We start from the raw sequence: 9,066 nt of genomic DNA, 5'->3' as shown, positions 1-9,066 counted from the left end.
TGATATTTCTCCCGGCAATCTTGATTCCAGCTTGTGCTTCTTCCAGCCCAGCGTTTCTCATGATGTACTCTGCATAGAAGTTACATAAACAGGGTGACAATATACAGCCTTGACAAACTCCTTTTCCTATTTGGAACCAGTCTGTTGTTCCATGTCCAGTTCTAACTGTTGCTTCCTGACCTGCATACAAATTTCTCAAGAGGCAGATCAGGTGGTCTGGTATTCCCATCTCAATAGCTATGCATTATTTACAAACCATGGGTAAAGAGACTTGTTTTTAAATTCTTGCTGCCAAACCAGTGATGACCACTTGACTTCTTTGTTCTATAACAATTCTGCAGGCTTTATGGTAAGGAAATTGTCAGAGTCCAAACAATTTCAGACGGCTGGAAGGAAAAGCAAAGTACGCACCCTGTGTGTTTTTTAACATAGACTGCTATGTTCCTCACAAAGTTTTTCCTTCAGTGATTGCTATCATTAATATCTACACAAACCAGCAAAAGTAGAGAGCTGCAGCTACAGACTCTGTTAAAACATCTTAACTAAAATCAAGATCCCTCAATTTCCCTTTATTTGGAGACGCAGCTTAGTACCCAGCAGCAACACAACACACCTAACAATGAGAATTTTTTTTTAACAAAATCATCGACATTTTATTTGAGTTAGACTCAACTTGATAGTTTAACTTGTTTCACAATACTGATAGTTTAGTTTTTTTTCACAATATTAAGATGTCCCCAGGACTAGATATATTTTTCTGCTAAACATTTTTTGGAATTATTCTAAAGCATTTTCTATTTCTGTTCCAAGTGCTGTTAGATTTCATTGTCCTCTCGTGTTCTTACCTTATGAAAGTGACTCAATGGACATGAGTCTGGGTGAACTCCGGGAGTTGGTGATGGATAGGGAGGCCTGGCATGCTGCGATTTATGGGGTTGCAAAGAGTCAGACACGACAGAGCGATTGAACTGAATTGAACTGAACTGAACAGTCTTTCAGTTCATTCTCATAAATAGACTAGGATTGGTATTTCCAATTGGCTATATCTTCTGGAATATAATTATATTATATAGAACATCTCCTGCAAATAGTTCAACGTTTTCCTGCCTTGTTTCCAATGTTCCTTGCTCATTTCTTTTTAATTTCTTTTTAATTGGAGGATAATTCCTTTACAATGTTGTGGTTTCTGCTGTACAACAACGTGAATCAGCCACAAGTATACATACAAGTATACTCCCCTCACCCCTTGCCACCCCAAGATGATGACACGTTTTTAAAAAGAAGTGTTATTCAAAGGGCATGTACCTAACCAAGTACAAGATGCTGACAACATAAAGTAAGGAAAAGAGAGACGAGACTCCAGGAGACCCCTAAAGTAGTAAGTGAAAAGTCTTCTCTCAGGAGGAGGGTTATAGCAAGGCTGGGGCTCTAACTGCTTCATTACCAGGAGAAGAGGTGGCCAGGCCACACTCACTAATGCCAGGTCGGAAGGCTCTCCGGGATGGCTCTCCACCTGCAAGGAGGAGTACTGCTTGTCTTTTCATCCCTGAGAAATGATTTCTTTCTTTCTGGAATCAGCTAGATAATCAGTAATTTAGTTAAAAACTTTTTTTAAGATCCAATATCAGACCTCAATCTACAATCCTTTTTCCCTATGACTTCCCAACACCCACCACATGCTATTCCTTTGCAAACTTCCAGAAGCTGGAAACATATTAGCGAAGATTACACAACTTGTAAAGTTTAACTCTGATTTCGGGTCAGGCTGTCACTGGTGTGTGGGCCTGAACAAACTGCCAGCAGCCCAGGGTTGGGAAAGAGGTAAAGGCCTGAGCCCAGGCGATGGGCCATTGGCTCAGAATCGTTCCCCCCAAAGCATGTGACTGGGCATATGGGCAGCTGCAGGAATTCCTGTCCAGCACGGCGGCTCACTCTACCTGTCTGACTGAAACCAGCTCTGCGGGACAAAGTTTTCAGGGCTCCCTCCCATCTCCCTGTCAAAAATGGTACAATTCTTACCCAAACTGTGTAACTCATGAGACACAAGTCTCAAAAAATACCTAGGAAAGGACTTGCATCTATGTTCCTCTCCCTTCCATCTGAACATAATGCTGAACTTTTCTGTTGACGCTTTGAAGCAGATGCTGGGTTGCTCAGAGTATAAGCCCTGTGTCTGCCAGGACTATTGCAACAGCTTTCTTACCGGCATCCCTCTCATTCTTGGCCGGTTACATATCCATTCAGTGCAAAATAAAGGTCATGAGAGTTATTCAAGGAAACCTACTAGAGGTTAGGCTAAGAGTTACCTGAGTGACTATGGGCCCCCAAAGCAGGGGACTCGCATTCGATCCCTGGTCAAGGAACTAGATCCCACATGCCACAACTAAGAGTTCTCACACCACAACCAAAAACCCCACGTGCCACAGGAAGGTTAAAGATCCCAGGTGCTGCCAGTAAGACCCAGCGCAGTCAAATACAGAAATATATTTTTAAAAAAGAGTTAACTTAGTAACAGAAGGTGCTTCTTGCCTATTCTTTGGTTTGGTTGGCCAGAGACGAAACAGTGATACCGTAACAGCTAAAACGAAACGCTTCTCACGTAATTGGATTGCTGGCAAGTTACATGCACAAGCCTCCTCAAGTGCTCTGAGAGTTCTACCAGCTGCCGACTAAGAGGGCTGCTTGGCAGTCGACAGAAGTCAATTATGAGGAGAGAGCTGGAGAAAGGCTGTCAGCTCTGACTCAGCAGCCTCTTGTTCTCTGAGTCAGCTCCTCATGACGAGCTGGGGACCAGGATCCAGGAGGCATGGCAGCCCGACGATCTCATGAGGTAAGATCTGCAGGGCAGACGGCTGTGTTCAGCTGTGGCCTCATCACTCTGGGCCACATGACTCTGTGAGCTTGTCTCCTTAAGGTAAGGTAAGTCACTTCAGTCGTGTCCGACTCTGTGCGACCCCACAGACGGCAGCCCACCAGGCTCCCCCGTCCCTGGGATTCTCCAGGCAAGAACACTAGAGTGGGTTGCCATTTCTTTCTCCAATGCATGAGAGTGAAAAGTGAAAGTGAAGTCGCTCAGCTGTGTCTGGCTCTTTGCGACCCCATGGACTGCAGCCCACTAGGCTCCTCTGCCCATGGGATTTTCCAGGCAAGAGTACTGGAGTGGGGTGCCACTGCCTCCTCTGGAGCTTGTCTCCTTAGCTGGAAATAATGGTGATGCTGACACTCACTCTACTCTGAGGAAGGTGGCTAAGGATGCTCACTGCAAGCCTGCGAAAGCCCCCTGAAAAGCCACACCGTTCAGATGGATGTGGGTGTCCTACTTTCTACATGCCTGCCCAAGAGCACTCACTGTCCTGTCTGGGCAGCTAAGTTCATGGATGACTGGATTGTATTATTCAACATGAAGCAAAGATGAATAACTGTGGCCACAATGACATCTGGTAAATCATAGTTTTATCCAAGAAAGTCAGTCTCCTTCCCAAACAGGGCCAATTCTCTGGAAGCTGCAGACGATTAAGCCTTCCAAAGCAACTCACTGTAGAACCCCTTGGGAACGATAAACTCTAGAACAAATTAGTGTAACAGCTAGAAAATGAAATCTATGATTAATTAGCTTTGATGGGAACATAAGCCATTCTTTCTTCCATGGATCAAGTCCTTTTCCACCTCCTAGGTCCCTCCAACTACACAGACCGCCCCTCCTAACAGAGTCAAATCCAGCAAAAGCTTTTAGGACCCAAACCAAGGACCATCTATCCTGTAAATGCTCCCCATAAGAACCCTTTTCCTAAGGATACTTCAACAACCACACAGGAAGACAGGATGGACTCAGTGATAGTGCCCCTGAAAGAGGCTATGTGTTTCCAGCAGCTCAGAATATCACCCACAACCTTGCTGCAACCAACCCTCAGCTGCACCATGAACCACAGCCCCCGCACCTCACACAGGTAACGGTCACAGTGCAGGACAAGAGGCTCCAGCAGTGCACAGTCCCCATCAGGAACACAGAGGCAAGTGGTGCTTACACGAGTAACCTTGGATCTGCATTTTGTGATAAACAGTCTTCAGGTTGTAATGCTTTAGCTGTTAGAGTCAGGTATTATCCTCTCCTCCTCCCATGCATCAGGACATTAACGTTGGCTACGAACTTCCAACTTGAGAACGTGAACAGCAACACTTTGGTTTCTTTTGCGTTTTACTTGTGGAGCTAAGCTCACACCCAGCAAGGAGAAGGCAGCTGGTAAGTGCTTCTGAAGTCGGGAATAACCTCTTTTCTGTCGGATTCACTGAGGCTACCTCACACACCGCTGTTCATACAGGTTCTGAAAACAGTCACTTTCTCAGGGACAAGAAAACCTCATTATGACTCAAAGCAGCACAGAGTCAGCTGTTACTGTGAAAAATAAATAACACATTTACGGGACTTCCCCGGTGGTCCGGTGGTTAAGAATCTGCCTTCCAGTGCAGGAGACATGGGTTGCATCCCTGGTCGGGGAACTAAGATCCCACATGCCGAGGAGCACCTAAGGCTGCGAGCCCCAACAACAGAGACACCCATGTGCTGCAATAAGGATTCTGCAAGCTACAGCTAAGACCCAAAGCAGACAAATGATAAATAAATAAGTGGGTAAATAATTTTCAAAAGTAAAAAATAAAGCCTTTAAAGAATAATTACACATTTAAAAATCTGACTAAACTTAAGTAGTCCAAAACACGAGACAACACTAACCTTTATGTCAGTTCTTAAAGATTACGTCAGTTACGGTGCATCTAGTACAACTGTCGTGAATCTTGACTGTGACACAGAATCACGCAAGGATTTCCACAAAGGAAGAGCACATTTCTTAGGGAGAAGTTTTCCCTACCAGAGAGATTTTTTTTGTACTCACGACTGTACTCCTTTTGTTTCCAACAGCTACACTTTTCCACGGAAGAGTGTACAACTTCCACGGAATTAACAAACACAAAGTGAAGTGAAGTCACTCAGTCGTGTCCAATTCCACAGACGGTAGCCCACCAGGCTCCTCCATCCATGGAATTTTCTAGGCAACAGTAGTGGAGTGGGTTGCCATTTCCTTCTCCAGAGGATCTTCCCGTCCCAGGGATCAAAACAGGGCCTTGCACTGCGGTCAGACGCTTGATCATCTGAGTAAACAAACATAAGTGGAGCCACGAATCTGGTCTTTAGAAGTAGGACCACAGAACAGTGCTTTCAAATTATGTCTGAGAAGTTCAAAGGGAACAATGAAACACTGTCCTGTAGAAATTTACGGGAAGCTGGGCTTCCCCGGTGGCTCAGATGGTAAAGCGTCTGCCTGCAATGCTGGAGACCCAGGTTCGCTCCTTGTGTCAGGAAGATGCCCTGGAGGAGGAAATGACAACCCACTCAAGTATTCTTGCCTGGAAAATCCCATGGACGGAGGAGCCTGGTAGGCTACAGCCCATGGGGTCGCAAAGAGTCGGACACGACTGAGTGACTTCACTTTCACTTTTCACACATGTAATTTAAAATTTTCTAAGACTCACGTTTCAAAAAAGCACAAAAGAACAGATGAACTGAATTCAATAATCCACCCTGTCCTTGGACTCCATGGTGGATTTTACACTCGGCACGTCTCCGTTCAGGCTGGCCCCGTGATCGGTGGTATGCATGTGTCTGACCAGCCACTCCTCCAGCTCCAACCCTGAGAAAAGGCAGGAAACCTAGTCTGAGACACGGGGCATTTGGAAGGCCAGGCTCATGAGGGAACCTCTCAGACCATCAGAGGAAGCCATTCATCCCCACCCCTTGCAAGAGAACCGAGAGCAGCTGGTACTTCTGTATGAACCACAGTGTGCCCGCCCCCAGCTTCCCCCCAGACGGTCACAGGACGAGGGAACTGGGAACTGCAGGGCCATGGGTGCTGGGCGAGCGTGAAGGAAACTGGTAGTGTGAGCTCAGCCTGCTCTGCAGAAGATGGGGCACCCTGTGACCCGGTCCACATTCACTCACCACCCTCCTCCTCTCCCCTCCCTGAATCTAACCCATAAACCTGGCTGATTTTGGCTCCCCATCCTGTGCAGGTGCAAAGGGGGCGGGGCTTGTAAACCAGAACACCACACCTATTTGGGGAGAACCAGTCACTCATCAGACACTTGCAGCAGTCTCTGCACACCGGCGTCTACACCCAGACTTTCCAGTTTCCCCATCTCGTCTCAGAGCACACGGAGTCTCAGGGAATGAGCACATAGTCACACGCCTGGGCACTGTTCTCACCACCCCTGCCCAGCTGGGGCTCTGCCTCCTCTGGCAGCCTTGCGTCTGCCCTGCAGTTTCCCAGGAGCCTGTGCCTGTAGCCCTGTCCTTACAGCCACCCCGTCCCCCAGGCCTGCCCTTGGATGATGGAATCTTCCAGGGTCTCCCTATACAAGCCCAATCTGGGCTTTACTCTTTTATCCCTCAAGCTCTGCAAAGCCATGGCTCTGACCCCACCTCATCAGTCCAACTCATTCTAGAATCCTAGGCCCATTTTCCACCTCGCAGTGTGGGAGATTGGTCATTCATGGTGCCTGAGCTCTATACAGGCTCCACGAAGACGGAATCAGTTAATGATTGCTAAGTCACTTCAGTCGTGTCCGACTCTGTGCAACCCCATAGACAGCAGCCCACCAGGCTCTCCTGTCCCTGGGGTTCTCCAGGCAAGAACACTGGAGTGGGTTGCCATTTCCTTCTCCAGTGCATGAAAGTGAAAAGTGAAAGTGAAGTCGCTCAGTTGTGTTTGACCCTCAGCAACCCCGTAGACTGCAGCCTACCAGGCTCCTCCGTCCATTTGGGATTTTCCAGGCAAAAGTACTGGAGTGGGGTGCCATTGCCTTCTCAGTTAATGATGAACGGCTGCTTTTAGGAGAAATACACGGTTATGTGCCTGCATACCTCTGGCCACAAGATTTTCATCAACTGATTAGTACCGAACCTTACTTTATTGTGTTTCTGCTATTTAATATATACTGTTGCTTCATTAACACTGAACCCACAGCCGACAGCACCAGAGCTCACGCCTGCACGCAGCTCACCTAACACAGAGTTTCTCCATCAGGTACATCACAGCCGTCCTGCCTGAGGACTTGAGACAGCACTCAGGCACAATGCACATGGGCCATTTCGAACAGCAACATCACCAATGAAAAGCACAAAACTGCAAAGGAAAAAACCCCACCTGGACTCTCGACTGCACACTTCATGTGTCTGCAGTACAAGAGCACACAGGAAAGGCAAGCACTGCTTCATTTGCCCTCAGCTGGGAGCGCGCACACTGGGAGGCTGCAGGATTCTGTCAACCTGCCTGTGTCCGGGGACGACCAGAAAAACATCCTGAGCCCTGACCTGAAGGCTATGAACAAGTTTTGGTGAGCAGGCGAGCCTGTACACACGGAATCCAAGAGCGATGAGGAGCAACTGTCCTGGTACCCAATGTGGTTTCCATGGCCACCCCCTCTGCTCCCCACAAGCTCCAGAGGCAGCTCGTGTCTCAGTCCTCCGTGTGTCCCCGGGACTAGCCGGGTATGGGGCGAATGCTTGTTAACCAGAGCCTGGCCCACACTCACCTGTGCCTCCTCTACTGGAAGGAAAAGACGGGAAGGCCCTGCTGTCTGGGTCTCAGTGTCTTCTGTCACCTGCTCAGGCCCCATCAGAACCCCCCATCCACCCACACACAGCTTTCATTACATGCAGCGCGTCTACGTAAGGCACCCAGAGAGAAGGGAGGTGACAGACATTTGCAGCCCTCACTCCACACAGTGTGGGGTGGGGGCGTGTGGCACACAGAATGTGAAGATCACTACCGAGGTCATGTGTCAAGTGGGGCTAGGAGGCCTGGTGCCCCGTGAACCCATGGGAGGCAGTGACCTTCCAAAAGCATTTCCTGCATCTGAATCATCACGGGCTACAACTAGCAAAATTCCTCGTATCACAAACACACAAACATAAGAACTCCTTACAGGTTCTCAGTGCGAAAGAAACATCTGAAGCTTGGGATATCTGGGGATCCTAAAAAGTAAAACAAGGTTAGCGAGGGGACTGGAAGCAATGCAGCCTGAGGGGCTGGGGAGAAACCACAAAGTCCTCTAGAAAACACCAAGTCCCAGGCCACTATCGTGGCCCACCTAATGCTCACCCCCACCCCATCCAGCCCCAAGTCAGGTCTGCAGGGAACTATCCATAGTGAACGCATTCAGATCATGAGAACTCGGCTTTTACTTTTAGACAATCATCCGCAGATAAGATGGAAGGACAAGAAAAATTTTTAAATTAGGAGCTCAAGCATCAAAATGTAAATGTATATATTCAGTATCTAACTCTCCAAATGGAAAGAGAAAAAACCTAAAAAAGTGCTAAAAAGAAAAAAAACCACTTGAAAAATGAAGGAACCTACCAATGTTAGAGACCTTGGGTCATGTAAGAGTTGTTTACTGGGTGCTTCTGTGAGGCCCCCAGCCTCTGCTCTCTGGCACACTGTGAATTCCTGTTACACCTGTTACAACAGAACCTGGGGAATAAACCTCCATGGACTGAACAGCTCGAGGGCAGGATGTACCTCATTCACTTCTGTGCTCTAACCGTTCACTGTACCTGAAATACGGAAGACGAGGAGCAGATGTGAAGCTTGCTCCTGAGTTAACTTTTAGAGTTCGGAACACACACAGAGGCATCATCATACAGGGTGGTCAGGGCACCTGGCCATCCTACAAAACCCAGGTCACTCTAGGATATACCCATTATTCTGATAAACACATGAACTAGCTGTTTTTCATAACAGAAGAGCATCTTTAACATCTTAACTATGTGAAAATGACTTCTGAGTGGTAAGAGCCTGCTGTTTCTCTCTCTCTCTCTCTCTCTCTCTCTCTCTCTTTCTCACACACACACACACATACACACACACACACAGGCTCTCGTGATTGCTACACATCCCACCTTGCTTCCTTTGGAAAGAACCAGGCCCCCATATGAACAAACTGTAAGCAGTGCACACGCACCAGATGCCTCCACAGGACAGTGGAGTGCATGGCCCACCGCTACAGCTGATT

At 47.7% G+C, this 9,066-nt stretch overlaps 1 protein-coding gene across 4 annotated transcripts in view; it reads right to left on the bottom strand.

Moving 5' to 3' along the window:
• The window catches only part of FNIP2 (folliculin interacting protein 2), a 105,917-nt gene that overhangs the window by 94,551 nt on the left and 2,300 nt on the right, over positions 1 to 9,066 (bottom strand). Inside the window, exons 1-2 of one of the 4 annotated variants that reach the window (XM_010836090.1) lie at positions 5,527 to 6,657; positions 4,026 to 4,393 (exon numbers count right to left, since the gene is read on the bottom strand). The exons of 1 other annotated variant lie outside the window; for it this stretch is intronic. The gene's annotated coding sequence lies outside the window, so the exon portion shown is untranslated. Of the gene's footprint in view, positions 1 to 4,025; positions 5,038 to 5,526; positions 6,658 to 9,066 lie in introns of those variants that run through there. 2 more of the 4 variants (XM_010836091.1, XM_010836089.1) reach the window with 2 other exon arrangements.

The sequence above is a fragment of the Bison bison genome, unplaced genomic scaffold (genome assembly GCF_000754665.1).
Source record: "Bison bison bison isolate TAMUID 2011002044 unplaced genomic scaffold, Bison_UMD1.0 scf7180017864060, whole genome shotgun sequence".
NCBI lineage: Eukaryota > Metazoa > Chordata > Mammalia > Artiodactyla > Bovidae > Bison > Bison bison.
This window is presented reverse-complemented; position numbering and strand designations above follow the sequence as displayed.